This window comes from Tupaia chinensis, unplaced genomic scaffold (genome assembly GCF_000334495.1).
Source record: "Tupaia chinensis unplaced genomic scaffold, TupChi_1.0 Scaffold148792_1, whole genome shotgun sequence".
NCBI lineage: Eukaryota > Metazoa > Chordata > Mammalia > Scandentia > Tupaiidae > Tupaia > Tupaia belangeri.
In genome coordinates, this window is record NW_006208639.1 from 11,166 (window position 1) to 34,355 (window position 23,190).

Here is a 23,190-nt window from a genome sequence, read left to right on the forward strand (position 1 = left end):
TTATATAATGCCTAAAAAAATGTTGAGTGAGAAATTTACTAGCAATCAATGCTCCACATTAAACCTTCTAGCTATAATAAAACATAGCTAATTTATATCTTCTATTTTTATCATTATTTTAATAATAATGTTTATTTAGCACTAGGTACTATTCTAGGTGTTAAGATTATAGCAGTGAACCAAAAACAAAGCTATCATCTTCACTGTACATTAACGGAAAATTCAAATAATCAGCACTCTTTGTTTTTAATTGGCAAAAGCTGTGTAAATTCACCAGAAAAAGACAGGGAGAGAGAGCGAGAGGAAGAAAAGACTTCCCCAATGGGGCATGGTCATGCTGCAATTCCTTCTTTATTTCTCAATCTCATTGGAGTTTTCAGCATGCACATATTTCCAGCATTCTTTTTCAAGATCCCAGTGCTAGAATGTGAACTGCAGTCAGCTGTGTGGCTATGTGGTCAACCAATTAAGCTGACCCAAATCATAAATTTAAATATATATTTTAATGTAGTTAATATAATACAAAATTAATTAATGTAATTATATGTATATGCATATATATGGTAAAAAAATAAAGCTGAATGAAGAGTGAATTAGGGTTCTATCTTTAATTCAAGGTCAGAGAAGTTTTCTCTTGGGAGGTTGCATTTAAGATAAATCTGTACTGAGGTGGCACACATGTCTCCTGACCTGTTTTCTGTTCCTTTTGGGCACCAGCAGTTCTGCCCCTCTGATATCTGTACATAGTCTTTCTTCCTCACCTTGTCTCTAGGTTAAACCAGTCCAACCTGCTTATAGCTGCCCATTTCTTCCCCATGTCAAGGTCAGTTTGAGACTCAATGATGTTCTACATGTAGTCATTTCACATCAACATCAAATTTAATAAAAGTATAAGGCTGACATTTGTGTTTTAAGGATTTTAGTCAGATATAGTAGTTAATGGAGGATTTCATGGAAAGAACACAGGGGCCAGTTCGAGCAAGGCAGTTTAGAAATCTTTCCCTTGAGAAAGTCATAGAGTTTTTATTATAGCTGATGTTTTTATTTTGCAACTGCAGATTTCAGTTAATAATAAATTACTTATCAGAAACTGAAATATAGGGGGTTTTTTTGTACTCCATTTGATTTAATATCATGTCTCTGTGGTTAAATTTCTTTGCTGTAAAAGCTCTTTTTTTTATAAATAATTGAGTCTGAGAGTGAAATTTGGGTATTTGAGGGAAATATACTGATTCTCTTTCCAGAGTGATATAATCCTGGATTCTTTCCTAGAACCAGCAAAGTATGAGGCAAATGACTGTCCTTGACTTCATTCAAAGATCCAAGACTATTCCCTAACAGTTGAGAGACAGATTACCAAGTGAAAGGCTGCCTCTACTCCACCACCTATTCAAGACACACATAATCACTCAGGTCATAAATAATGGGCCACTGGGACATTAACAAAGAAAACACACATTAATAACTTATTTTCTCAGAACTGGCAGGTGGCATGGTGGTTGGGGTGCTGGACTCCCACATGGCCAACCACCATTCAATTCCTGGATGTTTTGACTTGATTTCTCATTTTTCCCTCTATCTGATCAAATTTAAAAATGATAATAATAATAAATAAAAATTAAATAAATACTTCTTTTAAAATAATTTATTTTCTTTTCATGAAAATTCAGCAGCAATTGAGCATCGAACTCATTGAGAAAGAAAAACACACAGATTAAAAAAGAAGGAGGGGTCGGCAGGTGGTGTAGTGGTTAAAGGTATGGGACTCCCACATGGCAGACATGGTTCAATTCCTGGACCTGGTGGCTTGCCTTCTCACTTTCCTTATATCTCTCTCTCTCTCTGATCAAATTGGGAAATAATAATAATAATAATGAATAAAGTTAAATGAAAAATAATTCTTAAAAAAGGAAGCAAAATAAAAGAAAGAAGGAAAAAGAAGGTAAAAAAAAAAAAGGGAAGGAAAAGAACAAGAAAAAGTAAGAGAAAGTTATCATCAACCCAAAGGATATCCTCTTTCACTCTCATACAATAGCACTAGACACAGATAAACTCCTTTGTTAAAATCACAGAAGGGGTTATGTTCAGCTTTATTACTGGGTAGCAGGGTTGCACATTACAGGCCATTACAAACAGAACCATATGAAGACAGCAGCAGATGTATACAATCAAACTGTCTATTGAGGCATGGAACCACGGAACAGCAGCAATCGCCACAGAAAGCAGTGCAGTGACAATACCATTTTAAATCCATTTGATAGGCAAACTGTATCAGTTGAAATTTCTCAGGGTGAATGAGTTTAAAACTCATTATCTGGAAAGCAGCCTATCCTGTGATACCACTTTATTTATTCAGATGGAGATTGGAAAATATGGGTAAACATTACAACTCCAGCCTCAACATGCTTTGCAGATAAATCTGGTACAGTATTTGTTCTCTGCACCTTTGCTTAAGGTTCCTTTCCACTGTAGAAAAAAAAAAGGTAGGGAATAAGGAGACTGGGAAAGGGACATCTTTAAAAGACACCATGCATAGACCTGGGAAATGGCAAGACGTATTTACCATGCAGGCCATAACAATCCCAGAAAGCATTCTGTCGTTTAATGTTCCTACTGTAGCATTTCAAAGAGCGCCGAAGTGCTCTAAGCTTGTCAAACAGTCTTTCAGATACTAAGATTCATTGTGTGTAAAGGCACAAGTTAGCCAAAACACACTGCAAGGTAACTTCGCAAAGTGCAGGTCATAAAAAATATATTTGTTTTATGGTTGAATTTTTACATGTTCTCTTTTCTCCCTTGGGAACCCTAGTTAGTTTCAACCTAATGAAGTGAAGTGTCTAAAATGGAACTAAATGTTTCTGTGAAAGTGCAATAAAAATAATTCTTGAAAGAAATGTGATTGAAGAAGGTTGAAAACATTTTCTATGGAAGAATGAGAACTAGAACATAAATTTAAGCATTCAAGGTAAAACTTCAACCACAATTCCTTTAAAAAGTTGCCGAAGGGAGTGTGCATTGATGGAGAGAGCCAGACAAAGAGACAGAGAGGAAGAGAAAGAAGCACCACTCAACGGGATATGGTCATGCTGTAATCCCTTCTCTATTTCTGTCGGGATTGGGGCACACACGCTAGGCATTTATTTTAAGTCACAGAGGCCGGGATTTGAGCTGAGGTCGGCCATGCAGGATCTGAATTCCATTACACATCAGACTATGGGACCAGCCCTCACCACAACTCTTACAAGTGCCCTGCCATCATTCCTTTTACTTATTTAAAGGTACAGATGGATTCAGACTTGAAAAGTCCCCTGTTTTGATAAATGCTAACTTTTCTGTTGAAGGTTGAGCCCTCTCTCTTATTTGTCCATTTCTCATGGAAATTTTGCTATTTTAGGTAGAGAGAAGACTATACTGATCATAAATATCTTTATTCCCTCTCAAGGAAAGAAGTTTTGTGAATTTATTGATTGGAGAGTTAAATAATATGTTTGGAATTTTTTGGAGTGAATAGCATATTTGTTGAATGTGCCATGTGTACTTACTGTTAGAGCATCAGTCAGGTGTGAGATATTGGTGTGAGATTTGGAGTATGACAATTAATCTCTACCTGTTATTGTTTTATTTCCATCTATAAAATGGAAACATATAATAGATAAATACATAATGTGAGTTCCATACAATGTCCTATGATGTTAATCTTTTTTTTTTTTTGCTAAAGGAGGACATATACACTCACGAGAGAGAGAGAGAGAGAGAGAGAGAGAGAGAAGGAGAGGAGGATAAAAAGAAAGAGGAGAGGAAAGGAGAGGAAAAGAGAAGAGAAAGTACTCCCCATGGGATATAGGAACACCACAATCCCTTCCTTATCTTTCCTTTCTTTCAGGATTTTGGGCATGCACACGTGTACCTGATATGTTTCTCAAGCCACCAGGTTTGGAACTTAAACTATAAGTAAGCCATGTAGGGAATGTAGGGTCTGGCTACCTTCAGGCCATGGAGCTGACCCTACAATCTTTATTAAAGACCTTAGAATGTTACATATGTTTTTAGAATAAGAGATCTCAGCCAATATAAACTACTCAATTACTTACATTATCTCTGAATCCCTCATATCAACCCTATAAAATTATTATATTAAAATTTAAGTTTTTTTAAGTAAGATAATAAGCAAGCCTAAAAAGACTTAATAAGATTGTCAAGATTTCACAATTATAAAGTGGAAGAGGTCCATCATATCTAGGTCTATCTGATCACAAAGTCAGGTTTTCAAACACCGGGCCAGATTACCACCCTAAAATGCAATTGATCCCATGGTCTCACTTTACATTTACAACTGGTTGCTAAACAAGGTCAAGTAGTTTGACCAAGGTCACAGAACCAAAGTGTCAGGATAAGGTCCTGAATTCAAGTTTCTCCTCCTTCAAATTGGTGTATATCACCAGACACTTGTCTCTTGAAACTACAAGACAGTTATAAGCAGGAGGTGCTTTCCTATTATTCTAATTATCATATTTTTAAAATTTTTTTTATTTCTTTAGTTTGCCAGAGGACACATGTGCTCACCAAAGAGTCACAGAGATGCGAGTGAGAGGAAGAAAGCTCTCCCGCCCAATGGTGTGGTCATGCTGTGATCTCTTCTCTTCTCCGTCATGTCAAGAGTTGGGACACGCACATCCTTCTGGCATTTTTTCAAACCACCTGGGCTGGATTTCGAATTACAGTTGACCATGTGCAATCAAGCTCCCTTTAGCCACCAGATTATAGGGCCCTCAGATTCCCCCCTCTCTCGAAGAGGTCCTGTGCACTCACTACCCAGAGACAGAGAGAAAGGAAGAAAGTACTCTCAAATGGGCATTGGGATGCCACAATCCCTTTTCCTCCATTTCCCCATCAAATTATCAGATTTAATAAATATAAATCCAGAGCCAGTAGGTGGTGTAGTAGTTAAGGCACTGGATCCCATATGGCCAACTCCATGGTTCTAGTCCCAGACCCCATGGCTTGAAAAACATGCCAGATGCATGTGTGTGCATGCCTAAAATCCCAAGAGGAGAATAGAGAAGGGATTGCAGTGTTGCCATCCTCACTGGGGGGATGATTTCTCATTTTCCCTCTCTGGAGAACACATGTTCCCTTTGGCAAGAAAAAAATGCATAAATCTGAATAGAGAGATCCTAAATGAAGTTCAGGGTAGGTAAATCTTTCAAAAGGGCAAGAGAAAATGAAACAGATTTGAGAATTGGATATTAAATTTAAAGTGTTTTCATGTCATCTGATTCTCTTGCCATCAATTTGCAACCAAAGTAGTATCTAAATTCCCATTATTACCTGTTCCTGAAAATAGTCTAGATCCAAAAATGTCTATGATCCTTGGAAAGCTTCGCTAGTTTGCACTAACCTTACCACACAGCAGGAGACATACAGCAGCCCTTTAAATGGACACTTCATTCTCCTGCAGAAGTGTCATCATTCAGAGGTAGGATGAGCATCTTTTGTCAATGGTGAGTAGCTTGAGGCTTAAAACTTTAGTCAATTTTAAGCTGTCATAAGAAAAGCAGCAGCTCCTTTGCACAGAGAGAATATGTACATATATTTTGTCCCATCCAAGATGACTTGAAAAGTCCTCCTCCAATTTGCTTTGAGAAAAAATAGCCTTTAAACTGAGATTAAGAAGGGAAAAACTTCCGATAAAAGGGAATATTTTTCAAAAACTTGCAAGTGACTGCAAAGCCAGTTAACACAGAAAACCTTGTCACCGTAAGTATGCCATTTGTTATCACACATGCCGGAATACATCTATTCATCTTCTTTTAATTGCTTAGCTGTGCTAGAAATACAAAGCAGCTCACTGATGCAGAGACTGTGAAAGAATATTTTGTCATGGAAACTTTAAAAACATTTCAAAGCAGGAACTCTTCTCTGGTGAAATGAAACCTCCTAGCTGTTTATTGGGCATTGTATCCGGCTGATAAGAGTGTGGAATAAGAAGCCTTCTTTCTCTCTGAGTAGCTTTTGCATATATATTCTTGTGCTCCCAGATGATGGAGAAAATTTCTACAATGTCTGAGCAGAGCTTAGGAGAGTAGTAGGTTGTTCTTTCTTCCTTTTCCCTTGGAAAATGGCAAATAAGTGAAATGATTTCTGAGTCAACTGGTAAATTCTGGGTTATCACTAGAGTGTATCTGAGATCAATGTTGGGGCATTTTTAAAAATATTTAATTTATTTCTTCTGAGAAACATACCCTCCTCCCTCCCAACAGGCTCTTGATACTACAGCCCACCCTGAACTTCTGCCAGCCCTGAAGCAGGTACACATGTGTTCCTGGTACACTCACGAAGGTCTCTGAACCCAAACTGAAATCTTTCCATGTGAGTCAGTCTCATAGAACACTGCATTTCACCACTGTGTCACTGTCCGGTTCCTTGGGTTGTTTTTAAGCTTACCCATTCTCTGAAGAATTTTTCTAAAAGTTGTTCAGAACAATTCATTGGAAAGCCATTAAGTTGAGACAATTAGTACACCTTTAGTTCCTGGTTAAGCAAATCTAAACCCAGCGAGAGTGAATGGTCACAACACAGAAAAAATGAAACAAGCTTAACGAATCAGTAACTGCCAGCTAACCTCTCACTGAAGATTTTACCAATCAGAAATGAATCTCTAACTAGGAATTTTCCACTTCAGCTCATCAAATAATTTCTTTGTCTTGATTCTGAGAACACTTTATAAATACATTTTCTCCTCACACCCCCTGAGCAGAATTTGTTCTCTGGAGCTGCCAGATTCATGAAGCTCAGCTTGCAAAAATGAACTATTTAAAATTTTAATGTGTCTAAGTTAATCTTTTAACAAAGAAAATATTGCACATGTATATACACCTTTAAAAATATTGTTCATTGAGCATCTAAAATGTGTTTTATGATCCAGTGCTTTAACTATGCATTTTATTGAGTATTTATGGAAAAACTGTAGCATCTATTCATAGATCACCTCAATTTCACTGGTGTCAAAGTTGGCAGTTTACCTTCTAATGAGTAACAAAGCCAGTCCCCAAATTCAACATCTTTTTATTACACTATACTGAGCTTGCTCCCAGTCAGACACAGCCCCTCAGTTTAGAAACTGGAGACCTTGAAAGTAGTTTGTTTTCTTTTTCAAGCCCTTTCTAGCTGTTGATGTTCTGCCAGGGTATATGGAATGGTTATAATCTAGGTCTTCCAGAAGTAGTTGTTGACTTTTGCAGATTTAAGACTATTCTGCAGGGAAATATAGGTACAGAAAGCTTTAAGGAGCTCAGTATTTCCCAATATGATCTTGGCTTCCACATAACACAATATTCTTTCTTAAACCTAATCAGCTGGAGGGGGAGCCAGCATGTGGTGTAGTGGTGAAGGCACTGAACTCCCACATGGTCGACCTCAATTCGAGTCCCGGACCCAGCAGCTTGAAACACACTGGGCGTGTGTGTGTGTGTGTGTGTGTGTGCCCAAAATCCCAAGATGAGAATGGAGGTGAAGGGAGTGCAGCATAGCCATTCTCTCTCAGGGGTTATTTCTTACTTTCGGTCTCTCGATCTTTCTCTGTCTCTCTGGCAAGCACATGTACCCTGTAGCAAAAACAAAACAAAACAAACAAACAAAAAACACTAATCGGCTAGAGGACACACCTGCAGTTAAACCTATAGGGTTTTCCTTTCCCAGCCCACTTCACATGTCCTATCCTGCTAAACAGAAATATTTCTGACAAAGACCAGTATTCAACTGTGCTCTTTCACTGCTGCCCTTTTCCTGTTTTACAAAAGAACAGCATATACCATACCCATATCTTCCTTTCAAGTAGTGTATTGTTTTTTATGATCATTTGAAATATTACTCTCCAAGAAACATTCTCTTATTAAGCTGCAGTAAGTTCTCTTCACCATGAAACACACAGAGACATAATTCTTCTCATTAAGAAACACACTTTCAGGGTCAACCAGTGGTGCAGCGGTAAGACAATATTCTGTGATGCTGGACCCATATTGGAAGTTCTGGGGTTTATATCACTCAGTGTCTCTGTATACAACAAGTGTACATACATACCCATGATCGGGTTGACTGAGGCTGTGGATGGATGTAGGCATGAAGACCCTGTTGGGTATGGCTTTCTCTATCCCACTGTCTCTCTCTCTCTGAAGAATAAGTTCTTTAAAAACCTTCCAGTAATTTTTTTATGTCTTGCAGTAATAATGTACCAAAAATTTCATGTTTACTTTGGTTTCATAAATTATTAGCAAAAATGTTATAGCTCAAGAGAAAAAAACATTTTAACACTCAAGAGTCTTACAAAATTGAGAAAATTTTCAATTTATAAACATTTTGGTACCAGACAAGCATAGTAGGATGACCAATAAAATACTCAGACAAAAAATATGTATTTCACTGAAATAAAATAATGAGGAGGAAATTAGAAAAAAAATGTAAAATGATTGACTCATAAAGGAGAATTTGTTCTTGTAATTTTAGATAAATGGTGGTAAATCAAATCACCACCATGGTATTATATTGCACTGGACACATTTAAATATGAGTATCATAATAGTTTTATTTTTAAAGGAACATGGTTTTCAGACCAGTTTAGGTCCTCAAAAAATGCTATATTGATGTGCTATTCTTAAAGATTAGATCAGGAATAGAACGTGTGAAGATGAGTACCAAAGGCCAATATTCAGACTATTATGAATGAAAATAGGTTGGTATAATTTCCTCTTCTCCAATCCCGTTATATTCATTTTATGAAAAATGCTTTCACATTATACTATTCCCTCATCTTGTTAATATCTTTCTCATATGAGAAGATATCAGCATTTTAATGATTTAGTTATTCAAACTTTTTTTGATAATCTCTGTCCTTTGATCGACCCTTCCACTTTACCTCTTCTCCAGTTACAAGAACTGAGGATAGGAATTGTCAGCAAATCAAGGTACAGAGCGTTCGAAAGGTTATTGTGCCAGGAACTGCTATTATCTTTCTGACAAAAATTCTAACAAGCACAGGAAAAGGCGCAACTGCAATTCATTAATAACCTACCACTCAGAAACCGAGGATACCATGGTGCAGGGTTTAGAAATCACAGAAATGGGTGATATTCAAAGAAATGCCATAATTCATGTTCAGAATTGATTTTTCTAGCCTTTTTGCTGAGACTGTCAATAAATAAAATGGCTATTAAATTTGGCCATGGTTGGGGTAATATGATACACATCAACAAAGAAATTGGAAGATGCTTCATTTCTCACCACCATTACATATACTTGCCTGAGCCCTCAACATGATGCAGTCCATTATACCCTAGAATTTAGTTCAATAAAGGTACATGTCAGCCCTGGAAGAATTTTGTGATAGCCTGTTCTTACCTGTATACATCTCTGGAAGTGTGAACCGACAGAGAGACAGGCACACACACACACTCATGCACATGCACACACACTCCATTGCACATGCACACACACTCCATTGCAATGAGATGGTGGTAACTCATTTCATTTTCTGGCATGTGTCTATTACTAATTTTTTTTTAAGTTTTGCCAAAAAGGTTGTGCATTTGTCAGAGAAATATTGAGAGAGAAGAAAGAAAGAAAAGTGAAAAGTCACCATCTTTGAGGGATAGTTACACTATAATGCCTTCTCTGTCTCTCTTCCTGTGGGGATTTTGAGCACATAGGCACATGTGCCTGGGGTGTTTTTTTCTGTTTTTTCTTTTGTTTTGTTTTGTTGTGTGTGTGTGTGTGTGTGTGTGAATTTTAAATAATTTTGTTTAAGACATTGCATTTTCCACTTAAAATATAGTGCTTATAAAGTGCAATTTATTTTTCCCTGTGCACATGTTCCATATGCAAGTATTAAGAATGTCCAGTAATTCACCATAGCAGTTGAACTTTAAGACTGCCACAGAATTCACTACAAATTTGGGTTCTTAAATGTTTTACTGCATGGAACAATGCTAAGTAATCTATACTTGAGTTAGCTAAATCAACCTCTTCAGTGGTGGGTCCTGAAGAAACACCATCGGATGGAGGAGTACCCCACCAGGAAAGGCCCCAGGCATGCCACTAACACATTCCCCCTGGCAGGCCTCCTACACTCTGGTACAAAGTAGTGATGATGAGGTTATAGACTTTCTCCAGTTCCTTCTGCTGATGCTCAAACTCTTCCTTCTCTGCAGTCTGGTTCTTATGAAGCCAGTTGATGATTTCATTACAGTCGTCAAGAATCTTCTGTTTGTCCTCATCGTTGATCTTGCCTTGAAGTTTCTCATTTTCCACAATTGTTTTCATGTTGAATGCATAAGATTATAGTGAATTCTTGGAAAACACTTTGTCCCTCTGCTTCTTATCTTCAGCCTTATACTTCTCAGCCTCCTGGACCATGAGCTCAATGTCTTCCTTGCTCAACTGACCCTTATCGTTAGTGATAGTACTCTTGTTCTCTTTTCCTGTACTCTTCTCCACAGCAGAGATGTTCAGGATGCCATTGGCATTGATATCGAAAGTGACTTCCATCTGAGGAACACCACGGAGTGCAGGAGGTAAGCCTGTGAGTTCCACTTGCCCAGCAGGTTGTTATCCTTGGTCACGGCACACTCACCTTCATAAACCTCAATGAGCACACCAGACTAGTTGTTACAGTAGGTGGTGAAGGCCTGTGTCTGCTTGATAGGAATAATGGTATTACGCTGATGTGGACAGTCATGACTTCACCAGCAGTTTCACTGCCATGGGAAAGAGGGGTAACATCCAAGAGCAGCAAATCCTGAACATTTCAGATTTGTCTCCTAATAAGATGGCTGCCTGGACAGCTGCACCATAAGCAACAGCCCAGGGTTGATGCTCTTATTAAGTTCCTTTCCATTGAAGAAGTCTTGTAGCAGCCTCTGAATTCTTGGAATATGAGTAGAACCACCAATCTGGACAATGTCATGGATCTGTGACTTGTCTAGTTTGGCATCCCAAAGGGCTTTCTCTACAGAACAGGTCTGTTTTCAATTCTTCAAATAAGGCATGGATAATGGAGGTATAGAAGTCAATTCACTGGCCTGGGTGCTAGAGGAGAGGGTATGCTTAGCACATGCAGTACGAAGGTGCAGATAGCTGTCTTATTCTCACTGATGTCCTTCTTATGCTTGCATTTAAACTCAGCAATGAAATGGTTGACCATGCAATCATCAAAGACTTCTTTGCCAAAGTGTGTATCTCCAGCTGGATATTTGACCGCAAAAATTCTATCCTCAATAGTGAGGATGGACACATCAAAAGTGCCACCTACCAAGTCAAAGATCAGCATGTTTCTTTCAGCTCCAACCTTTTTGTCTATACTGTAGGCAATAGCAGCAGCAGTTGACTCATTTATAACCCTAAGCACATTGAGAACAGTAATAGTTCCAGCATCCTTGGTTGCCTGATACAGAGAGTCATTAAAATAAGCCAGCACAGTAACCACAGCATTGGTAACAGTCTTCCCAAGGTAGGCTTCTGTAATTTCCTTCATCTTGGTCAGAACCATAGATGACACCTCCTCTGGATAGAAACTTTTTGTCTCTCCTTTATATTCTGTTTGCATCTTGGGCCTGCCTGCATCATTCACCACCATGAAGGGCCAGTGCTTCATAACAGACTGGACAACAGCATCATTAAATCTGTGTCTAATCAGACACTTGGGTCAAAAACTGTGTTAGTGGAATTCAGTACAACCTGATTTTTTTTCCAACATCACCAATTAGTCATTCTGTATCAGTAAAGGCAACATAGATTGGAGTGGTTTGGTTCCCCTAATCATTGGCAATTATCTCTACTTTTCCATGCTGGAAGACACCCATGCAAGAGTACTGAAACAATACCAACTGCAGATCCCTTAGACATGGTTGCTTCCCTGTAGGCCAGTCTCAGCTCACAAAGCTCATGTACCGATCTCTGCAGCTGCCACTGTATTCAATGTGCCTGGTATGTTTTTATCAAGCTGCTGGGTCCAAGAGTTAAACAACATAGTCAGCTCTGTGGGATCCAGTCACTTTAACCACCATGTCCCAGACTAGCCTTGGCATGTGTCTATAAATTTAAATTTTAAAGAAAAATATAGCAGGTGGGAAATGATTTTAAATACATGAATCATCATTTATTGCAAAATAATGATTCATATTTTATGAGTACAAAAATAACTTTGGTCAATATTTTTTTGAGAGATTTTTGGTATAGGGTGCATGTGCTTACTAGAGAGACAGAGAGAGACAGAAAGAGAGAAAGTGAGAAATCACTCCCCAGGAGGGATAGCTATGCTGCAATCCCTCCTCCTCCATTCTCCTCTCAGGGTTTTGGGCATGCATACACAGGCACCCAGAATGAGTTTCAAGTTGCCAGGTCCAGGATTAGAAACCATGATTAGACACATGGGCGTCCAACACCTTAACCACTACACTGCCTGCTGGTCTCATTAGTCAAGATTTTTAAAAATTTATTCTTCCATGAGAGAAAAAGAGAGAGCATCTCCAACAGGGTCCTGACACCACAGTCCATCCCAGCCTTTAGCTTTTATCAGGTGGTTGGGTATACTCAGGGAGGTCTCCAGACTTAAATTGGGAACTTCCCCATATGGTATTGCTTTGCAGAGCATTATATTTTACTACTGCACCACTGTCTAGCCCCTATATAACATTTATTAAGTGCTGTCCACCATGAAGTGTACATATTTTACACATCATATCGCTTCAACATCGTTACAACCCTTACAAGTAGGTACTTCTGTTATCTCCATTTTAAACACAAAGAACCCAAGATTTAAAGAGTTCATTAAATTGACAGTCCATTTGACAAATAAGTTAAAGAGAAGACCCAATCCAAACCCAGTACTGTACCCTTGATCTAAAGCTGCTTTGTCCAATTTGGTGGCAACACCACTTGAAATGTAGCCAGTAAGAATTGAAATGCACTGTATGTGTAAAATACACACCAGACTTCAAAGACTCAGAATGAAAAAAGATGTAAGATATCTCACAAATAACTTTAAAATTTATTTCATGTTGAAATGATAATATTCTGGATATGTTGGGTAAATTAAAAATGTAATAGAATTAATTTCTTTTTTTTTTTTTTTCTGAGAGGGAGCAAGCATGGGAAGATGAGAGCAAAATATCTTTGACAGAGTGTCACCATGTTGCAATCTTCCTGTGCTAGCCTTCTGGTTGACTAAGACCTCAGTTACATGTCCTCACACTAGACCTGTTTATGTTGGTCTGGGGGATCAATCTCAGTCCTTGTATGTGGCGCCAGCCTCTTTCATTACTGATTCTGGGCCTTTTTTTTTTTTTACTTTTCAACATGGTCACTGCTAAATTAAAATTATGTCTATAATTCACAAGATATTTCTATTTGACAGTACTAATTGAAACTTTTAGATATAATCTCATATTTGTATAAACACGTTTTTTAGTATAAAAGAATGTTAAAATATGAAATTATATAAAAAATATTAACAGCAATGTTTTATTCTGCTTGGACTGCTGCAGCAAAATACATAAATTGGGAGACTCAAGTGATAGAAATGTATTTTCTCACAGTTCTGGGGGCTAGCATTTAAAGACTCAAGTGGCAGCATGGTCAGTTTCTGGCAAGGGCTCTCTGCTCCTGCCTTGCTGAGGGCCACCTTCTCACTCTGTCCTTACCTGGCAGAGAATAAGTTAAGTGAGCTATGATTCTTTTCCTTTTTTTTTTTTTTTTTTTTTAATATGTTTGATATAGGGTCAAGGCACTACCCAGAGCGGGATTAGAAAGAGAATCACCCCCAGAGGGATGACCACACCACAATACCTTCTCCTCCATTCTCCTTTTGGAATTGTGGGCATACAGGCAGGCACATGCGCCTGGCATGAGTTTCAAGCCACTGGGTCTGGGACTCAAACCACGGTCAGCCATCTTGAAGTCCAACAACACAACCATTATGCCACCTACTGGGCCTTCTTTCCCACTTTTAATTTTTTTCTTCCGTTTAAGAGAGAGGCACCCACATCACACACACAAACACACACACACATACACACACACACACACACACACACACACACACACACAGAAAGAGAGGCATGCCCAACAGGGTCTTCATGCCATGATCCACCCCCAGCCTAGGCCAGTAGGAACATGACTGTATGCATGCATACCTGGCATGTACAAGGAGACCATCAGAAATAACCCAGGACTTTCCTGTTTGACTTCAGCATTATAGAACAATTGCATTGCCACTGTACTACCACAGCCAGTTCCATTTCTATTTCTCCTGAGACCATCAGTCTTATCAGATTAAACCTCATCTTTATGACCACACTTACCCTTTTTCACCTCCCTCAGTCTCCAAATACCATCACATTAGGAGGCGGGGCTTCAAACATACAAATTTGGAAAGACATAATTCAGTATACAAGTGATTATCTCTGCATAATTAAATTACCAGTTATTTTTATTTTCCTCTTCATATTTTCCTGATAATATCATACAATCTATTTATTTATCAATCAGAAAATACACATACATTTCCATTTTGCAAAATGAATTTTTTTTTGAGAGGCTTTTGCCATAGTGCGCGTGCACTCGCCAGACAGACAGAGACAGACAGAGAGACAGAAAGTGAGAAATCACCCCCCAGGAGGGATGGCCATGCCGCAATCCCTTCTCCTCCATTCTCCTCTTGGTGTCTTGGGCACGCACACACACGCGCCTGGCATGAGTTTAAGTGACCAGGTCCAGGATTCAAACCGCAGTTGACTACATGGGAGTCCAGCGACATAGCCATTACGCCAACTGCTGGTCCTGCAAAATGAAATTTTATAGTATTGTTGTGACAGAAGTACTAGGGTCATTCTTCAGGGTCCATCTTCATTTCACAATTTTATGATAAAAGTAACAATTTTTATCAATTTTAAACATTTATTTCTTATACAATATTCTGTGGCATCAATGAACATATTCGTGATTTCTAAGTTCTAAGTGGAGTTATCCCAAATATTTGGGAGGCTTTGACAGGACCAAAATTCCCAAAGTAGTACAAGAAGATATTCAGAGGTTCTCCCTCTACTCCCTGGGAGAGGATCCTGACTTCCTGATCATGATTCTAGTGACTTTAGAAACAAAGAAAGAGAAAAGAGGGGCTGGCAGGTAATGTGGTGGTTGAGGTTTTTGGACTACCACATGGCTGAATGGTTCAAGTCCCAGACCTGGTGGTTTGCTTTCTCACTTTCCCTCTATCTCTCTCTGGTCAATTTTTTAAAAAAATGATAATAATAGATAAAATTAAGTAAATAATTCTTTAAAAAAGAAAGAAAGAAATAGAAATGATGGCTGAAGTGTGGGATATGCTAAAGATTCTGAGCAGAAAGCTCAATGCAAACTATGGCAGACTTAAGAATTGACCTTGCTTATCCTTCAGGTACTTGGAACACCTCTTTGTAGATAAATAAGGGATATTAAAAATACACAACGGTATACACTTTTATGTATAAAACTATAATATACTGTTCTTTATATGAAATTTTCAGACTCATTTCACCAGTTGTCAAATGACCAGGAAATCATCCAGGAACTACAGGCCACAATATTTTTGGATAATAGGATACTAAATGGGAGAGACAGATTAGTTACAAGCATTTGATTCTCAGCAGATTTCACATCTCCCTCTCTACTTCCATTCCAATCATCATATCTGCTAGCTATTGAAAAATGAAATTTAAATTCTCTTGGACTATTATCATAGCTATAGTAGCAATCTTTTAACACAGTGCTTGCTCATTCAACCCCTATTATAATTTCCAGTGAAATAAAATATTACAAAGTCATTCAAATTTATAGACTAAAGATATATCTACAGTGACAAAGTAAAATATAGGATAAAATTCATTATCCTGATAAATTGATGAACATGGACAGTCACTCTAAATAATTCGAGCCAAAGGAACTTAACTCCCTCAATGGTTGGATATTTTTGGCCTGATTTATCCACATAATTGCTTCAGCTCTCCATTTCATTTTGCCCATGTCAACACATCGAAGTCTCTGTACTTGACTTTGAAAGCTTCACTATTTCATGTCACGTTAGCAAGTGAGACGCACATAGCAAATTCTGGATGGGGTTCTTGTGACAAATGACTTCTATGGTTGCACGTGTCTTTTCAATGACAGCTGCTGGGAAGAAACATCACCTCCCAGCTGCACAACTTGATCCTTTTCTCCCTTGTGAATTAGGAGGAATTGAATGTTTGGCTTTAAAGTGGCACTTCACACTCCTCTGGTTGAAAATCACAATTGCGCCCGGACGAAACAAAACAAAAAACCCCATCATTGGCAACTGATGGGAGAAAAAAATAGTCCTCTCATTACAGAGATAATAAGCAGGATGTTCCCCTGCAGCCTTTCTCCTTAATTCTCCTTATTGTATTTTATTAAATGATGCAGCTTGAAATTAAGGCTCTGGCAACCTTTGTGCACACTCTGCATAAACAAGCAAAATACAAACACAGTTAAAGGACCAAGTAGAAGCCCCTCCCAGAAGCCATCTGCTGTCTTCTTGTTATGAAACTTCAATTCATCAGCAAAACTCTATAGAGAAAATATTTATAGCAGAAGGGTAAAACCTGCGTTCTGAAGCTATTCAAAGTCAGGATTAGCAGGATGCTAGAAAACCTGGTTAGGTTATGTCACTTTATAACCAGTCTAGAACTAGTCTTTTAGCCTGCTTCATCTATTCGTTTAATCTTTTGCTCACTTGTTCATTCATGCAACAAAATTACTTATGACCCTCTATTATCTAAGACCTTACCCTGCCAAGAACTGGTATAGGTGCCTCTGTTTCCACATCATTGAAAGAAGATAATGATTATGTGAGCCATCCCTACCTCTCTAGGTTGCCAAAAGCACAAATAAAACTACAAAGCCAGTAAAAATGCCTGTGTTTGTTTTCTACCAACACACTACCAGAAAAAAAAAATACACATTCATTTAGTTACCTATGCAAAAATGCAAATATGGTTAGAACGTAAGGGAGAGTTTATTTTTATATGCACTCTCATAAAATGCTTTGCTAATTTTCACTCTGATAAATTTGATAAAGTATCTTCCTACCCTATTCTTTTTTTCTTTTTTCTTTTTTTTATTTTTTGAGAGGTTTTTGCTATAGGGCATGTGTGCTCGCCGAAAAGTCAGAGAGAGACAGAGAGACAGAAAGCGAGAAATCACCTCTCAGGGAGTTATGACCATGCCATAATTCCTTCTCCTCCATTCTCTTCTCAGGATCTTGGGCATGCATGCACACACACCCAGCGTGAGTTTAAGCCACTGGGTCCAGGACTCAAACCACTGTTGGCCACATAGGAGTCCAGCGACATAGCCATTATGCTAACTGCTGGTCCTCCTACCTTATTCTTACTTGTTCTTCTTGATGGAAGGAAACCAATGACCGTGTACTATAGACTTCTATAATTCTATTAGGCAACCACACTACATAAACACACAAATAAATACAGTATACTTAAACAATAATATTGATGTATAATACAAATTTGCTAAGCAAAATGTCACCTTGAAATACTTGCTGAAAAAAACTACAACTTCTACTCCTCTGTTCCTCATAGCCATGACCTAAAGTGAAATAAGAGAGGACCCTGGAGATTTTGCATGAGCAAGAAGGAAAATGTCATGGTGTTTGGCAAGTGGATTAGAATGGATATTGGTTTCCACAACACATTCTAGCCTATCCTAATAAATTCAGGATTTATGCCAATGGTCAGAGACCACTGCATATACATAAGGTGTATAGCAATGACTTAGCATTTAGGCAGAGGAAAGTGAGAAATCTAATGTAGGAAGCTGGGAAAGTGGCAAACCATTTTTGCAATAGGAAAGCATCCAGCAAAATTTCAATCCTGTGGTAATTTGGGAGGTAGAGGATATGGCTTTCAAACCCTCAAGCTTAATGATTTACGGGAAGAACGTTGAAAGTGAATGTTGGCTGAGTGTGACAAAAGATTATAAGAATGAAGGAAAGGCAGGAAGACTTGACTGATTTGCAAGAAGAAATGAAAATATGAGCTTGGTTCAGAAACCTGGAGGTTTGCAAATTGGAGAAGTGATTGCTTTTAGTAGTCCCCAACAGTCAGACTTGGCATCTCAAAAGTCATAGCCGGGAACCAGCATTTAGCGTAATGGCTATGTCGCTGGACTCCCATGTAGTCGACCGCGGTTCGCATCCTGGACCCGGTGGCTTAAAACTCATGCCAGGCGCGTGTGCGTGCGTGCCCAAGATCCCGAGAGGAGAATGGAGGAGAAGGGATTGCGGTGTGACCATCCCCTCTGGGGGGTGATTTCTCGCTTTCTGTCTTTCTGTCTCTCTCTGTCTGTCTGGCGAGCGCACGCGGTCTATAACGAAAACCTCTCCAAAAAAAATAAAAGTCATAGCCACAAAATCACAAGGACATGTCCCCTTTGTATTAAATGACTTAGAACAAAGATGAGATTAATTAGGTAACCCTCCCTCTATTTTTCAGACATCTCCAAGTTCAACCATAAAGTTGAGAGAAATGAGAAAGCAATGAAACAAAGCAGATTTTAGAGCTATGTCTAGAAAAGAACTTTATGTGTGACTATTCCCATATAGAACTTATTAAAAGAAAAGAGGTCAGAGGCCTACTATGTTTTCAAAAGAGCTGTATTGAAAATAAAAAAATAAAAACAACAACCATAATCCTGGACCAAAAAAAAAAAAAAAAAAAAGACATTGACATTTTGAGACTTACCACCCTTAGGATGTCATTGTTTCATGGAAACAAAGTTTTCTGAGAAAATTGCATGGCCACCACAGAGGTCATATTTCTAACACCCCTTCAGAGGTGGCTGAAGAGATTGACAGAAAATAAAGAACATCTTAGAAGGCATATCTCAGAGCTGCTGAGTACAATGGATTACAATGGATAAAAGAACTCCTCCCAAGGATCAAAACTAAGACCTGATCAAGGAACACGTATCCCCTGGACTGAGAACTCCTTACTATGTCTTCCCAGAGGGATTTCACCATTGGCATGTGTCTCCAATCTTCTCCTTTCCAAAAAGTAATGTGTATCATGATTATCCTACTCCTTTCTACCAGTCTCTATCTTACAGAGAACAGATATTCACATCATTTTCCTTTTCAGTTCATAGGTCACTTAATCAACTAGAACATCACGCAGACCAGAGAGGCACGTAGAGCTTGACACAGTGTCTAGATTAATCCCCAAGACTGAACTGAGGTGTCTTGTGTGTGTTAAGAATGGAGCAGTTTGGGACCAGCAGATAGTGTTATGGCTATGTCGCTGGACTCAACATAGCCAACCACGGTTTGAATCCTGGATCCAGTGGCTTAAACTCATCCTGGGCACGTGTGCGTGTGTACCCAAGATCCCAAGAGGAGAAAGGAGGAGAAGGGATTGTGGCATGGCCATCCCCCCTGGGGGGTAATTTCTCACTTTCTGTCTCTCTGTCTCTCTCTGTCTTTCTGGTGAGCACATGCGCCCTATAGCAAAAAAAAAAAAAAAAAACCTCCAAAAAAAAAAAAAAAAAACCTCCAAAAAAAAAAAAAAAAAACAAACAAAAAAAAAAAACCTCTCAAAAAAAAAAGAATGAAACAATAGAAAATTTAGTGATTAGAAAAGTAGACATTGACAGAAACTGTATATGCATTTATCTACTAGGTATACATATTTCTGTACATTTCATGCCCCCAAGAACCTATCTGAGTGGGGTCATATGGTCAGATCAGGTCAATAGAAGCTGAACATAAAGGATGTATAACTTCTCACTTAAATCTTGTCTTGGTCTTTCCCATCCTCTCCTTTCACAGCCTTGGAGGTTATATAATCCAAATGGCATGGTTACAAAATGAAAGAAGCATAGAATTCTGATGAGAAATACTTATTTTTAAGAAGTTTACTTAGTTATATACTTTATGTGAGAAAAAGAGAGAAAGGGGGAGAAAGAAAGAATGGGATAGAGAGAGGTACTTTTTTGTTTTTATTTATTATTATTATTTATTATTATTAATTCAACCAGAGATAGAAAGAGAGAGAGAGAATGTGAGAAAGCAAGCCACCACGTCCAGGACTCAAACCATGGTTGATCATGTTGGAGTCCAGTGCGTTAACCACCATGCCACCTGCCAGCCCTGAGAGAAGTACTTTCAACGAGAGTTTTCATGCCACAATCTCCCCCAAGCCCTGCAGCTAGTGAGAGTCACAGGCATGTCACAGCATATTCGAGTAGACTCTATCTTTGGTTGGGCCAGAAATACACTTAGTAACTCTCTTTCTCTCTTTTTTTTTTAGAGAGAGATTTTTGCTATGGGGGTGTGTGCATTCACCAGAAAGACAAAGAGAGACAGAGACAGAAAGAGAGAAATCACCCCCCAGGGAGGATGGCCATGCTGCAATCCCTTCTTCAGTCTCCTCTCGTGATGTTGGGTACACATGCACACACACCCAGCATGAGTTTCAAACCCCCAGGTCTGAGACTCGAACTGCAGTCAGCCAAGTGGGAGTCCAGTGATGTAATTACTACGCCATCTGCTGGTCTCTAGAAACTATATCTTAATTCCCAAATCCCTCTCTTTAAATATAGGATGTAGATATCAAAACAGTTGTGGTGCAATATCCCAGCTTCATCCTGGGCCAGGGCTTAGACAGAGGTAGCTATGCCTTGTATAATGATGTGACAAACTTATAGAAGTATATTTTCTGGGAGTACAAAGGAGCCCCCTAAGAAAGAATCCATCTTTGGGAACAAAAGAGTCGAACATGACAAAAGTTTACCCAACAACAAAGCCTTAATCATGAAATGACTGTGAAGTGTTCTGGATGTTATGTAGCACTGCATTCATTTCTTGCTGTGACTTGATCTCCAAGTACTGAAAAGACAGAAGGCTTTAAGTGAAACCTAAAAATGTATTTAACTTAAACTTCTTCAAGACATTAGGTATATTGACATAGCTTTGATAACCAAAGAACAGACAATAGCACAAAATGAGGAACAAAACACTTCTGCATCCTTACCACTCTTCCCTCAACAAGTTTTGGCACCTCAAAGCACCTGTTATTGATGCTGGATTATCGCAAAGGAAAAAGTGAGGGCAGTAATTGCCACAAATGATTTATCAACATGGCCAGTGGGGGCCCAGCTGAGATGGCAAAGGGAGTAGAGCTACTGCAGTGCAATACTGTAGACCACGCAGGAAGGCTCTGGGTTCGCTCAGAATACCTCAACACACCAGCAAATCATGATCCTCCCTCATTACAGGTTTAGGGGAGGATTGTGTCATGAAGACTCTGTTTAGGGTGACTTCCTTTTTTCTATCTCTGGATATAAATAACCTTAAAAGCAAAACAAATATGCCCAGTTTAAATAGCAGTAACCACAGAAATGTAAGACCTTACAGATGCTATATTTGGCTGGTCAGTTTTCATGAGCATTTACAAAACATCACCAGAGGACCCCAAAAAGCAATTTGGGGGTAAAGCCAATGAAGCCTGATGTTATTAGTTAGCTTTTGTTCTATAAAAATACCCCAAAACCTACTGGCATATTTTAAGAGTCATATTTATTTTTTTCTCACAAGTCTAGGTGGATTAGGTAGCTCTGGTTGACCTGGGCTGGGTTTGGTTTATCTTAACTGGGCACATTCATGTGTCTGCGGTCAGCTAACAGGTCAGTCAGGGGCTTGCTAAACTAGGTAGCCTGGGCTAAAATGATGCAGTTACCTTCCACATGCCTCTCACAGCCCTCCAGAAGATCAACCCAGATTCATTCTCACAGTGGAGACAGGGATTGGAGAGATGGAGATTTCCTAAGGCCTAGGCTTGGGCCTGGAAAACCATCAATTCTACCCCCTTCTATAGGTCAAAGGTTACACAGGCAGACCGGATTCAAGGTGTATGGGTTTAGACTCTACCTCTTGATGGGAAAGTGCATAGGTCATTGCAATGGAGTAGGGACAGATACTGAGAGGGCAATGATTTGGAATCACTGTTGCACCCAATCTTCCACATCTGATTTTTTACTTTTATTACAGTATCATCTTGTAGGAGAGAAACTTGGTTATACCCTCTATAATTTTCCCAGAACTCTATGTTTGGGGGAATATTAACTATAATTGCCTACTCTGACCTCCAGATTAGAGATAAGGAATCTGAGGCTCAGATCAGTTAACTTGATTACTGGCTCATAGACAAAGGAGGGTTAAAAATTAGATCTGATTCAGATTAGAGCCCTTTCCAGCACACTATTCTGTCTTCCAGGGACATTTTGAGAAGAGACACAATTTGGTTTTGTTCTCCATATTTTTATCCACTGTATTTGTTATGAAATGATTGTTTAGAAATTCACCTAATGTAACCAACCAAGACTGCTGGTCTCTCAGCTGTGGTACCTTCACTGAACTCCTGTCTTATTCTGCTCTGACCTGCCCTTTGCCCATAATTGTGCTGCCTGCTATGCTTTGAGTATGTGGCCCTACAGATACTTACACTGTAACTTGACATCTGATGGGGAAAGTGTTGGGGAGTGAAGCCTAGTGGGAGCCATTTAGGACATGGGGGTAGATTCCTCATGAATAATTAATGAAGGCCCCCAAGAGGGAGGAAATTCCCATTAATTAGTTCCCAAGACAGCAGGTTATTGTAAAGCAAGTCGGCTGCCTGTAGATATCTCTTTCTGCACATACCTGTTTCTGTCTGCCATGTTGAGATGCAGCACCAGATGTCAGCTCATGCTCTTGGGCTTCCCAGTCACCAGAATTGTCAGCCCCTTTACCTTATAAATCACCCCATCTCAGGAAATGAGCCTCCATGATCCTATTGGGTTGTCAGAAAACTCATGACGTATTTTCTTTCTCTTTTTCTATGCAAAATGTGTCATGACTTTTCTGAAAACCTAATAAGTATCTGCCATCATATGACATTTCCTTTGTAGGACTCAACTTGCCCCAGAAGTTCTCAGCATTTGCCCACCGCTGTCTCCTCGTGAGAGAACTGCTCCACTAACAGTTGCTAATAACGAAAATCTTACAATTTTCCTTTCTATTTTGCATAAATAGCTATAATAGGGCTTTCTTTGGTTGTAATTTTTCTCCAGAATCTATATTACAAATCAGCAAAA

At 38.9% G+C, this 23,190-nt stretch overlaps 1 pseudogene; it reads right to left on the reverse strand.

The window, feature by feature from the left end:
- Positions 1–9,897: 9,897 nt before the first annotated feature.
- On the reverse strand, positions 9,898–11,895 carry LOC102482415 (heat shock cognate 71 kDa protein pseudogene; annotated as a pseudogene).
- Positions 11,896–23,190: the final 11,295 nt, after the last annotated feature.